Consider the following 11,859-nt stretch of genomic DNA (forward strand, 5'->3'; position numbering starts at 1 on the left):
AATAAAAAACGTTGAAAAAAAAAATTAAAAAAAAAACAAAAAAAAAACTAATACACTTACTCAATTGGCGTAGTAAAAAAAAAAATAAAGAACTAATGAATGGAAAATCCATCCAATAGAAGGACTATTTACAGATATTGAAACTAGTCAAATTTAGCACTAATCTCTAAAATGATTATTGGAAATATGGTTACCAAACAATGCAAATGTCAAAATGCTATCTCGAAGGAGAAGTAATAATGTAAGACAAAATATTCATGCCTGCATGTGACTGATAACTCAAATACCTTTACTAAGTCCAATTTCCTTTGAAATGTTTGCCCTTAACTCCGAAATCTTCCTCCATAAATACCGAAACATAGAAATGTAAATATTTCTTTCATGAAACATGAGTGTATCAGTACACAAAACTGAAATAGCATTCACTCAGTAATAAAGCTCATGGTCACTGGAAATGCACTTTGATTTTTAAAAAACTGAGAAATTAATAAGTTGGACATGTGACCTTTATGATCTTTGGTTCTACTTCAGAACTTTAAATGTAAAGCCTTAAAATTTAAATGTTGTGCTTTGAAATTATTTTTAAAGGGTAATGTATAACTGAATGTACAAGCATTTTATTCAAACTTGATTTATACAGCAGACTTAACATTTATTCAACAAAGCTTTGCATCTAATAATGAGTACACTTGATGCTTTTAAAAGCTTCCTAAATACCATCAAATTTTTTTAAAGGTGTTGGAATTCAACCCCAGTATTTAGCTTATTCCATACTATGTGTTTCTCTACTAAAAATAGGCTTTATTTGAACTGACAAAAACAAAAACATTTTGTGAACTTTATACAAATATTTTATTTCATGTATGTATTTATTATAAAAACACGGTAGTTAAATTATTTCCTCTCACCTATTTATTTCTTTTTCATGAAGCAATTTATTTTTTTGTTCAGTTTGTGCTTCAACTCTGGGTTTTGTTTCTTTGATATTCTTTCAAATGTAAGTAGATTCTCCTGGTGGTCCCAAGTGACAGAGTAACTTATTTCTGCAGTAGCAATATTTTGTTATTCCACTAAACTCATGCAGTAACCTGAAACTGTTCAACTGAGTCTGCCCTAAATAGAAGTTCTGCATAACTTTCAACTTTTTATAAGCCTAAAAGGTTTAGAATTTTTTTTCCTTTTGTAGTCCCCCAGGAATTCTAAAAACAAAAACTTACAATCACTTTAAATAAAAACCTGGCAGGGTTTTCAAAATGTTGGTAAAGCAAAATTTTACAGTATAGTCCTTGCAAGTTTTGCTCAAGACCAGATGACAGCATAACAAATTAAAAAAAAAAAAAAAAAAAAAAAGAAACGAAATAAAGAAAGATTTTTGACTAATGAATCATCAGTGTCATTTCCAAAAGGATTGTATAACTTCAGTTAATAAAAGATTTACTTGTACTCATATGAATGTTCACTGTCTAAAGATTTGTTACTATACAAAGTAACATTTATTTGGGAACTTGGTGAAATAAACTGGTCACACCTTTGTTCCTATGGTGATCATTCTTATTTAATGAAAATAACAAGCAATGTTTTAAGAATCATTAAATTTTAAGTGTAAAAGCAGTGAAGTTACTGTGTATATGGAGGGAAGATTCGTTTTTAGATGAAGTCTTCATTTTATAAAAGTGACTTTTTTTTCTTTTCTAAAAGAAATATTTTTTTTCATATTAACGTACAATAAGAAAAGTTGAATTTTCTGGAAGACTATCACTCCCATTATGAATTTTATTCTGTAGTTATGAACTGTTCTGTAGTTCCAAGAAGTACTTGTTTGAATTGCAAGGTTATTACCCTAATTTATAACTTTTTTTAGTTGACTGGGTCAATGATCATGGTTACTATCCCCTTTTTACTGAAAGAAAATTGAGGGACAGGATATTCCTATTCTGGCTGTTAATTAGAATTAAATAATAATTTTCATATTTATATCACTTCATCCTCCTGTTTGTACTATTTTGTTTTATTTTAGTTATAATTAATTTTTTAATAACTTTAATTCAATTTATTCACTAAAGGCTAGATTTATGTTTCTCAGCATGAAATATCATTCAGATACTTCCAGACTTTAGAATCATTATTTGATTTGAGATAAAAAAAAATTGTTTAGTTTAAAATTTATATTTCAATTCTTCTGTGCCTGTAAAAATTGTCAAATCAAATTCTCAAAATATGAATGATCCAAAAAGTTTTATTTTAAATACACAGAAAAATATGTGTATTATACAGAAATAGAAACTGGTAATGAGTAAGAGAAAAAGAAATGAATATGAGTGAATATATATTTTAAAATTTTTTCTAGTAGGGCAAAACCACAGGAAATATTTTGCTATACAAGTTTCATTGTTTTTTCTTCCTGTGACAAAACAAAAACGTCCAAATTTCCTATTAGTTGACTATGTAGTTCATTGTACTTGTACAAAATAGAGGTAATTTTACACGTTTATGAATAATAACCCATTGTAAATTAAAATTCAATTGATTATGAATGTCTATGTTAATCTTATTTCAAATATTAAAAGATGTACATATATATATTTACAGATGAATATATATATTCAATCTTATATACTGTAATCCACTTTTTAGATTCTTGGGCATTCCCATGCAAATACCAGACCCAGATGAACTTAAATTAATGGAATTTCAGAAAATCAAACGTTTTTAAGATGAATTTTCTCCTGTACATTTTCACATCCTCAATAATTATTTACTCATATTGTTTTATAATCACGAACATTTTGCAAGAGAAGACTGTTATTAAGAATTCATCTGTTCTTAATTTACTCCTTATTTAAAGCTACAGCACAATGTTCTATTTGCAATATCAAGGCAATTGGTGTATGTAAAAAAGGACTGATATTAATTACAGAAAATTGTCATCAAATGGAAAAGAAAAATGAAGAGTCTTATGGAGGCTTAATCCTGATTACAGCTCAAAATTGCTCTCTCCATTAACACAATTGACACTCCCAACTAGCAAATTTTATGGAGGAACAAGTAACCAGATATTTTCCATGGAAGATCTTTTTCATTTTTATGTTTTTTCTTTCTTTTATTTCTGCCAGAATAGCAATTATTAACTTTTAAAGTCTGGTGTAAAATTTCATTTCAAAAGTATTAAGAGATAAAGCTTACCTAATTATTAACATTTTTCATTTTTTACTATGCATATGTTCAATGCTTGTAAAACAGCAGCTACAAAAATCCACTAACGCAAATATTTTAAATATAAATCTAACATGAAAAGATGGTATTACCCAATGTAAATAGTCACTAGATATACACATTTTAACCATGTGAATTGGATTAACTTCAAAGGAAACAGAATGACGTTTGGTAAATAATCACTTCCAGTGCATTAGTGCACTGGAACCTTTGCATTTCGGAAAGAGATAATTCATCCCACTTTGGTGAGCAATTTTCTCACTATAGAATTGAATTACCGTACAGTCAGATCCAGTACTCTATATTCGTGGGACACCTGGTTTGAGAAATTAGAAGTCTTTCAAAAACATTATTTTAGCTACCTTCACAACTTCAGATGCTTCACTGGTCACTCACTAGTCCATTCCATCATCTATTCACCAATTCAGTAAGTTTATACTAACTTACCTCCCTGGGAAAAATAGGATATGAATTTTCACAAACTAAGTAGTAGAATGCAATCTTTGTACAGTATCATGCATTATCAGCCCATCTATTTACCCTTATATCCTGAGCTCTCTGCAGGCCGCAGATAAGAAAACACAGCTATCATATTGATGCTGAGGACAATGGAATTTAAAAAATTTTTTTCATCAATAAGAAAGAGAAAAGTGCAATCATTTTAAAATAGTTTTGTGCTTTCTAAGAACATCAGGTAGTTAACTTTCTGTATTAAATATTGTGTTTCACCTTAAAACCTTTGAGATTCAATCTCTTTACTCAATAGCTTCAAGGTGTTCCACCTATAATTTCAATGTCACCATTTCCAGCTGAGAATATGATCAAGCATGAATCAAGAAGGCCTGTGCTTAGAGAAAATGATATTTGTCAAGTACTAGTCTTTTTGACTAGTGCCTTTGTTCTATAAGGTTTTGGAGGGATGTGGGGGGGGGGTTGATATGGTTTTTATTGATATATAACTAATATATCACAACTCATCCATTTTAAATGTACAGTTCACTGAATTTCAATATATTTACAGAATCCTACAACTATACCACAATCTAATTTTAGGACATATATATCACCCTAAAAAGAAACTTTGTGCTCATTTACAGCCACATCCCATTACCACCGTCAACATTGGGAAACAAATAATCTCTATATCGTGTCTGTAGACTTGCCTTTTTTAGACATTTCACATGAATGGAATCATACAATATGTGCTTTTTCATGACTGACTTCTTTCACTCAGCATAGTGTTTATTAGGTTCACACATGTTATAACAGGTATTGGTACTTTATTCTTTTTTATTTGTGTCTATGGTTTTTACATGTTTTAAATACTTTTGTTACCAATAAAAATAGCTCCGTATAGAAATATGTGTAATTTTTTACCTCTTGGGTTACTTTCTGATGAAACTGTTGACCTAAGACAGATAAAAGTTATATCTTCTCTTAACCTTCAAAAATAAACATATATAATATGATGAGGATAAAGAGAGGGAAATGTAAGTCAAGAAAAAGAACGTTAGAAAGCAGGTATTAGGGAGTAGTAGCTGCTTACTTTAAATTTCATTTTAAATAATTATTTTTATGAATGCCTTCCAAGATTAATTGTAGTGTAGTAGCTGTTTAATGTGTGTAAGCAAATTATCTTTTATGAACAAGTTGTTCTTTGTAACATCAGTAACAAAGTCTAATATCCTCTTCTTTATTTAAAAGTTGAGTGTCTTTAGCCCTTCACATAAAATAATTGTGTGATCTAAAAAGATATATGGTATTCCCAGGACAAATATTTGAAATATGTACAAATTTGGAACAACTTTGCATACCTCAATAAGGATATATTTACTTTATAAATATATAAATATTTATATACTGAAAAAATAAATTTTATGAATGCTGTACTTGAAGATTTATGGTGACTAAACATTGGTATCCCAAGTCCCAGAAGAAATTGGGGCAGAGTGAGTAATTGTCTTTGTAGGCATATTTTAAATGGGAATTAGAACATTCAAAATGTAGTCTGTAATTATAATAATTGAGTTTGAAATGGACCTGTGGAAAGAAGGTAAAACAGAGAATGTAAGAGCTTCACATATTTGTGGGGAAAATGCTAGTAATATTAGAATATAAAAATGAAGACTTCATTGAAAAGAAGATACCATTTTTAGACAGAAAGAAGTATGTAAATTAAGATTGTTATGATGTCTATTGAATTTGTAAAATAGAGTAAAAATGAGCATTAAAATGTTTAGATTACCTTTAAGTGCTTTTTGTTAGCTTTAAATGAGGTCACTGATTGATATAAATTTTATAGGTGATGTGTAGAATTCGAATCCTGTACATGTTACATAGATTATATAAAATGTGCAATGACAAGTATTTTAATATTAAAAATAAATTTGTCAACACTAGTTCAAAAATATATATGCAACTGTATGTTTATTGCAGCATTATACAATCCATGATATGGAGGCAACCCTTGTCCATCCATGGGTGTATGGATAAAGAGGTGATATATACACAAAGGCATATTGCTCAGCTGTAACAAAGAATGAGACCTTGCCATTTGCAACAACATGCCAAAGGATAGAATGCTAAGTGAAATAAGTGAGCCAGAGAAAAACAAATACTATAATGATTTCACTGATATTCAGAGCTGAAGAAAAATTAGCAAACAAACAAAGAAAAGAAGAGACAAAGGAAAAACAAACTCAAAGAACAAACTGGTGGTTGCCAGAGGGGAGATGGGTGCAGGGGTGAGTGAGATAAAGGGGATTAAAAGTGCTTTTATACTGATGAACACGGAGTAATTTACAGAACTGTTGCATCATTATATTGTATGCATGAAACGAATATGATAGTGTATGTTATTACTTCAATAAGAAATTTTAAAAAATTAAAAGAAAAAAGCATACTACAAAAATAAACACCTGGTAACAGAATATCTCACTTCAGAGGACACACACACACACACATACAAACACACACACAATATCTTTAAAAACCATTTACAGGGTGAAAGATCTACATTACTTTCCCATATAATAGCAGTATCTATTTTTAAAAGGATATTTCAAATATTTAAATTTGAATATCACATAATCCATCTAGGTGGCATTAGCCTAAAAAAGTTTCATGATAATAAACCCATTCCATTTTTTCTTTCAATTAGATGAATCTTATACATCTATAAGGTGCTATAAAGAATATCTGAAGTCATTTGGTACAGAATTTCTACATCATTCCTACTGTGAAAAATGAGTTTGTGTTCCTAGTATTTGCTATTATAACAGACTTCACCTTAGATTAAGCATCCTGTTGCAACAAATTATTTGAACACCTTATCTGTGTCAGATACTATGCTAGGATCTATATTTACTTTGGAATAATACAAAGTCTCTTCCCTGAGGGAGGAAACATGGCATAATACTTTAAAGCATTGCTTCTAAAAAGAGATTCCCTGGGTTCAAATCCTGTCTGTTACCCATTAACCTATAAACACATATTGTTTATTTAACAACCCCACACCTCACTTTGCAGTCATGAAGAGAGATTTTTCTTCTTCCTATGGTTGTTGTATGAATTTAAAAAGCTATGTAGGCAAAGTAATTAGCACATTGTCTGACCTATACAAAAAACACAGTGATATATTTTCTTTTTAAAAAAGAACTCCCACTTATTTACTAATGGTGCCTCTGAGTCTAACCAAGTCTGATATTAATATTCATTCAAGAAGAAACTTGAAACAGGGACACTGATACACACAGTTTTCATAAAGATTCAATTGACAACTTCTAATACAAATCCTCTTCATAATAAATAGGCCAAGTTTGTATGCATGCAATAATTCAAATGTAGAGACTACAATCAACAGAAACTAAATCAGTGAAGATTTAATCAGGACATAATTTGCTGAAAATCACTAAAAGCTGTATTTATGTCTTTGAGGATGTGGAGAATACAAGCCTCAAAAGGAGGTTTGAGACATTACATTTTTCAAAACTTTAATCATTCATTATTCATTCATTTATTTATTTGATTCATATTTATTTATTGCCTACTATGCAATAGGCATTCTCTCAGGCATTCATATCCAAAGGGAATGTCCAGAAAATAAGAAAGCACATTTTTGATAATATTAGGTGTAGCTAGAGATCAGTTTGCAAAATAATTTTTGTTTCCCCCAGAATTTACTTTATACTTCTGTGATGTGTGTGTAAGACATGATTCTTTTCAATGATGTATAAATCAAATGTAATATATAAAAAGGATGCTACTAAAATAAATAATTCTGTTTATAATTACATATAGACAACATGTGAATTTATTGTTTTCCATGTATTGTGAATATTTTGTAAATACACTTAAATATTCTCTGCTGAGTGAAAAAAAATTCTTAGTGTGCTTTATTATTACTACTGAGTCTAGCTTAATGTTCATCAACAACTCCTTACATTTAATAAGGGATAAGGTGATAAAATTTTAGGGGAGATCTTCATGGATAGAAAATATCACCCTGAATATAAACTAAGAATACTCAGAGACTTCATATCAGTGATGGTTGAGATATCTTGAAAAGATAATATGCTTTAAAGAGTATACCATTTGTATTCTAAATGTAAGTAACTTAAGAAGTTCTGGCCCAGAAGCTTTGTAATATACCAACATTTAGAGAGATTCAGGAATACAGGTACAAAGGCACAAAGACCAAAGAAGAGCAGTAGATCCCACACCCAGAGCAATGTATTTGACTGCTCAGAAAGGAAAAAAGGGGAAGAAAGAAGAAAGCTAACCATTACCACTTACTGGGTGGGAAACAGAAAAAAGAATAAAATCTGAAGAGGTGGAATAACATAGGTCATGAAGGATTACATATATCATGCTAAGAATTTTAGACATCATTCTGTTCAAGATGCTGACATTTGTTGACGTTCTTCAGAATGAGAGTGATAGGACATGTGAGTTTGAGTTTTAAAATAAGTGCTTTCTTGGGGTACCTGGTTGGCTCAGTCAGTAGAGCATGTGACTCTTGGTCTCAGGGTTGTGAGTTCAAGCCCCATGTTGGGTGTGGATATTACTTTTAAAAAATCTTGAATAAAATAAGTAAAATTAAATTAATTAATTAAATTAAATTAAAATGTACTTTCTTAATCAGTGAGGAAGAAGAAACCATAAGGTGCAATACTAAAGATAAGAAAACATTTAAGAGACTTGTAAAATCAATTTTTAGTCATGTGGATAAGGTGAAAAATGTACCTATGGGATATTAATGTGACGTAGTCATTTCTATTTAAAAAATAATGAGTAAGTGAGGCACCTGGGCGGCTCAGTCAGTTGAGCTTCCGATTTCAGCTCAGGTCACGATCTCACAGTCTGTGAGTTTGAGCCCGGCATTGGGCTCTGTGCTGACAGCTCAGAGCCTGGAGCCTACTTCGGATTCTGTGTCTCCCTCTCTCTCTGACCCTCCCCTGTTCATGCTCTGTCTCTCTCTGTCTCAAAAATAAATAAACATTAAAAAAAATAATAATGAGTAAGTAATAAATTCTGTTTATTACAGCAGAATTTCCCTGAGCTTTTAAAGGTTAATGTGTACTAGGAAGAAATCTATCTGTCTTTGCTTGCAGATGACATGATAGTTTATGTAGAAAATCTGAAAAAAATAGCCAAAAAAAAAAAAAAAAAGCCCTCCTAGACCTATTAAGTAATCATAGAAGGATTACAAGACACGAGGTTAGTAGACAAAAGTCAGTACTTTCCTAAAAATAAATAATGAACACGTGGAACTTCAAATCAAAATCACAGGGGTGCCTGGGTGGCTCAGTCAGTTAAGCATCTGACTTCAGCTCAGGTCATGATCTCACGGTTCATGGGTTTGAGCCCCACATCGAGCTCTGTGCTGACAGCTCGGATCCTGGAACCTGCTTTGGACTCTGTGTCTCCCTCTCTTTCACTGCCCTTCTGCTCATGCTCTGTCTCTCTCTCAAAAACTAAGTAAACATTAAAATAATAATTTTTAAAAAAAGCACAATAGTTTTTGCATTATACCCCCTGAAATGAAATACTTAGATATAAATCTAAAGAGATCTGTATGCAGAAAACTACAAAACTATGGTGAATGAAATCAAAGAAGTAAACAAATGAGAGATACTCCATGTTCTTGGATAGAGAGTTTAAGTATTTTAAAGATGTCAATTCTTCCTAACTTGATCTGTAGATTCAATGCAAACTCAGTCAAAATCCCAGCAAGTTATTTTGCAGACATCAAAGACTAGATTGTAAAGTTTACATAGAGAGACAAAAGATCCAGAATAGCCAGCACAACACTGGGGGGACAAAAATGGACGACTTACGCTACCTGACTTCAAGACTTACTATAAAGCTACAGGAATCAGGACAGCATTGTATTGGTAAAAGAATAGACAAATAGATCAATGGAACAGAAATGAGAGCCAAGAAATAGATGCCCATAAATAGAGAAAACTGATCTTTGATAAAGAAGCAAAGGCAATATAGTGGAGTAAAGACGATTTTTTTTTTAATCTTTATTCACTTTTGAGAGACAGAGAGAGACAGAGCATGAGCGGGGGAGGGGCACAGAGAGAGGGGAGACACAGAATCCAAAGCAGGCTCCACGCTCTAAGCTATCAGCACAGAGCCCGACGCAGGGCTAGAACCCACGAACCGTGAGATCATGACCTGAGCCGAAGTCGGACGTTCAACTGACTGAACCACCCAGGCACCCCAAGACAATCTTTTCAACAAATGGTGCTGGAACGACTAATCTCCACATGCAAAAAAATAAATCCAGACACAGAACTTAACCCTTCAGAAAAATTAACTTAAAATGGACCAAAGACTTAATGCAAAATACAAAAGTAAAAAGTCCTGGATGATAACAAAGCCTAGATGATCTCAGGAAAGGTGATGTCTTTTTAGATACAATACTAAAAAACACTGTATATGGCAATTACCAAATACATAATTCATGAAAGAAATAATGGATAAGGTGGTCTTCTTTAAAATTAAAAACTTCTATTCTGTGAAAGACAATGTCAAAAGAACGAGAAAAGAAGTCACCGATTGGGAGAAATATTTACAAAAGACACATTTGATAAAAGACTTATCCAAAATATACAAAGAACTCTTAAAAGTCAACAGTAAGAAAACAAATAATCCTATTAGAAAATGGGCCAAAACCCTAACATACACCTCACCAAAGAAAATATACAGATCACAAATTACCATGTGAAAAGATTCTCCACATCATATGTCATCAGAGAAATGCAAATTAAAACAACTGGATACTACTACCCCTATTAAAATGGCCAAAATCTGAAACACAGACAATACCAAATGTTGCCAAAGATGTGCTGTTACTGCAACAATCTCTCTGTTACTGCACAACAATTCTCATCCATTGTTGGTGGGAATGCAAAATGATACAGCTTCTTTGGAAGACAGTTTGACGGTTTCTTATAAAACTGAACATACTCTTACCATGTGATCCAGCAATCACTTTCCTGGTTATTTACCCAAACTAGTTGAAAACTTATGTCCACACAAAACCTACACAAAGCAGCTTTATTTATAACTGCTGAAACTTAGAAGCAACCAAGATATCCTTCAGTAGGTGAACGGCTAAATAAACGGTGGTAATCTCGGACTATGGAATATTATCCAGAGCTCAAATGAAATGAACCATCGAGCCAGAAGAAGACGTGGAGGAGCTTTAAATGCATGTTACTAAGTGAAAGAAGTCAATCTGAAAAGGCTAAATACTCGATGATTGCAACTAAATGATATTCTGGAAAAGGCAAAACTATAAAGACAATAAAAAAAAATCTGGTTGCCAGGATTTGGGGCAAAAGGAGGGAAGGATGAATAGGAAAAGCCCTGAGAATTTTTAGAGCAGTGAAAATACTCTGTATAATACTATAATGATGGACACGTCATTATACATTTGTCCAAACCCATGGAATCCATGGTTCACTGAATGGACTCTAATATACACTGTTGACTTTGGGTGATTATAATGTGTCAATGTGGGTTTATCGATTATAATGAATGTACCATTCTGGTGGGGAATGTTGATAATGGGGAAAGATATTCATGTGTGGGGACAAGGGGTATATGGACATCTGTACCTTCCTCTCAATTCTTTTGTGAATCTAAAACTGTTCTAACAGTATAAATTATTTTTAAAAAGTGTAAGCAGTCATCTTGGTTCATTTTATACTTAGCCAGAACTTGAATCATCCAGCTACAAGGAACTAAATTTCATCAACAGCCTGAATAAATTGATACTCAGATTCTTCCCATTAAGCCTATAGATAGGAACACAGCTGGCTGATTACAGCTTTTTGAGAATTTAAGTAGAGAACCCAGCTAAGATTTGCCTGGACTCTTGATCAACAAAAACTGAGATACAAGTGTATGTGGCAGGGGCTATGTGTATAGTAATTTGTTAGTATCATATAGTTTACATATATATAGAATATACATATATGTATATATGGGCATATATGTAGTACATATCTATGTATAATATATACATATAGATATATACATAGATATGTATGCCTATATATATAGTTAATTGCTACTAACAAATTACTACACACCTAATATATGCATACTATACATATATATACATATATA

This window comes from Panthera uncia, chromosome F2 (genome assembly GCF_023721935.1).
Source record: "Panthera uncia isolate 11264 chromosome F2, Puncia_PCG_1.0, whole genome shotgun sequence".
NCBI classification, from domain to species: Eukaryota; Metazoa; Chordata; class Mammalia; order Carnivora; family Felidae; genus Panthera; species Panthera uncia.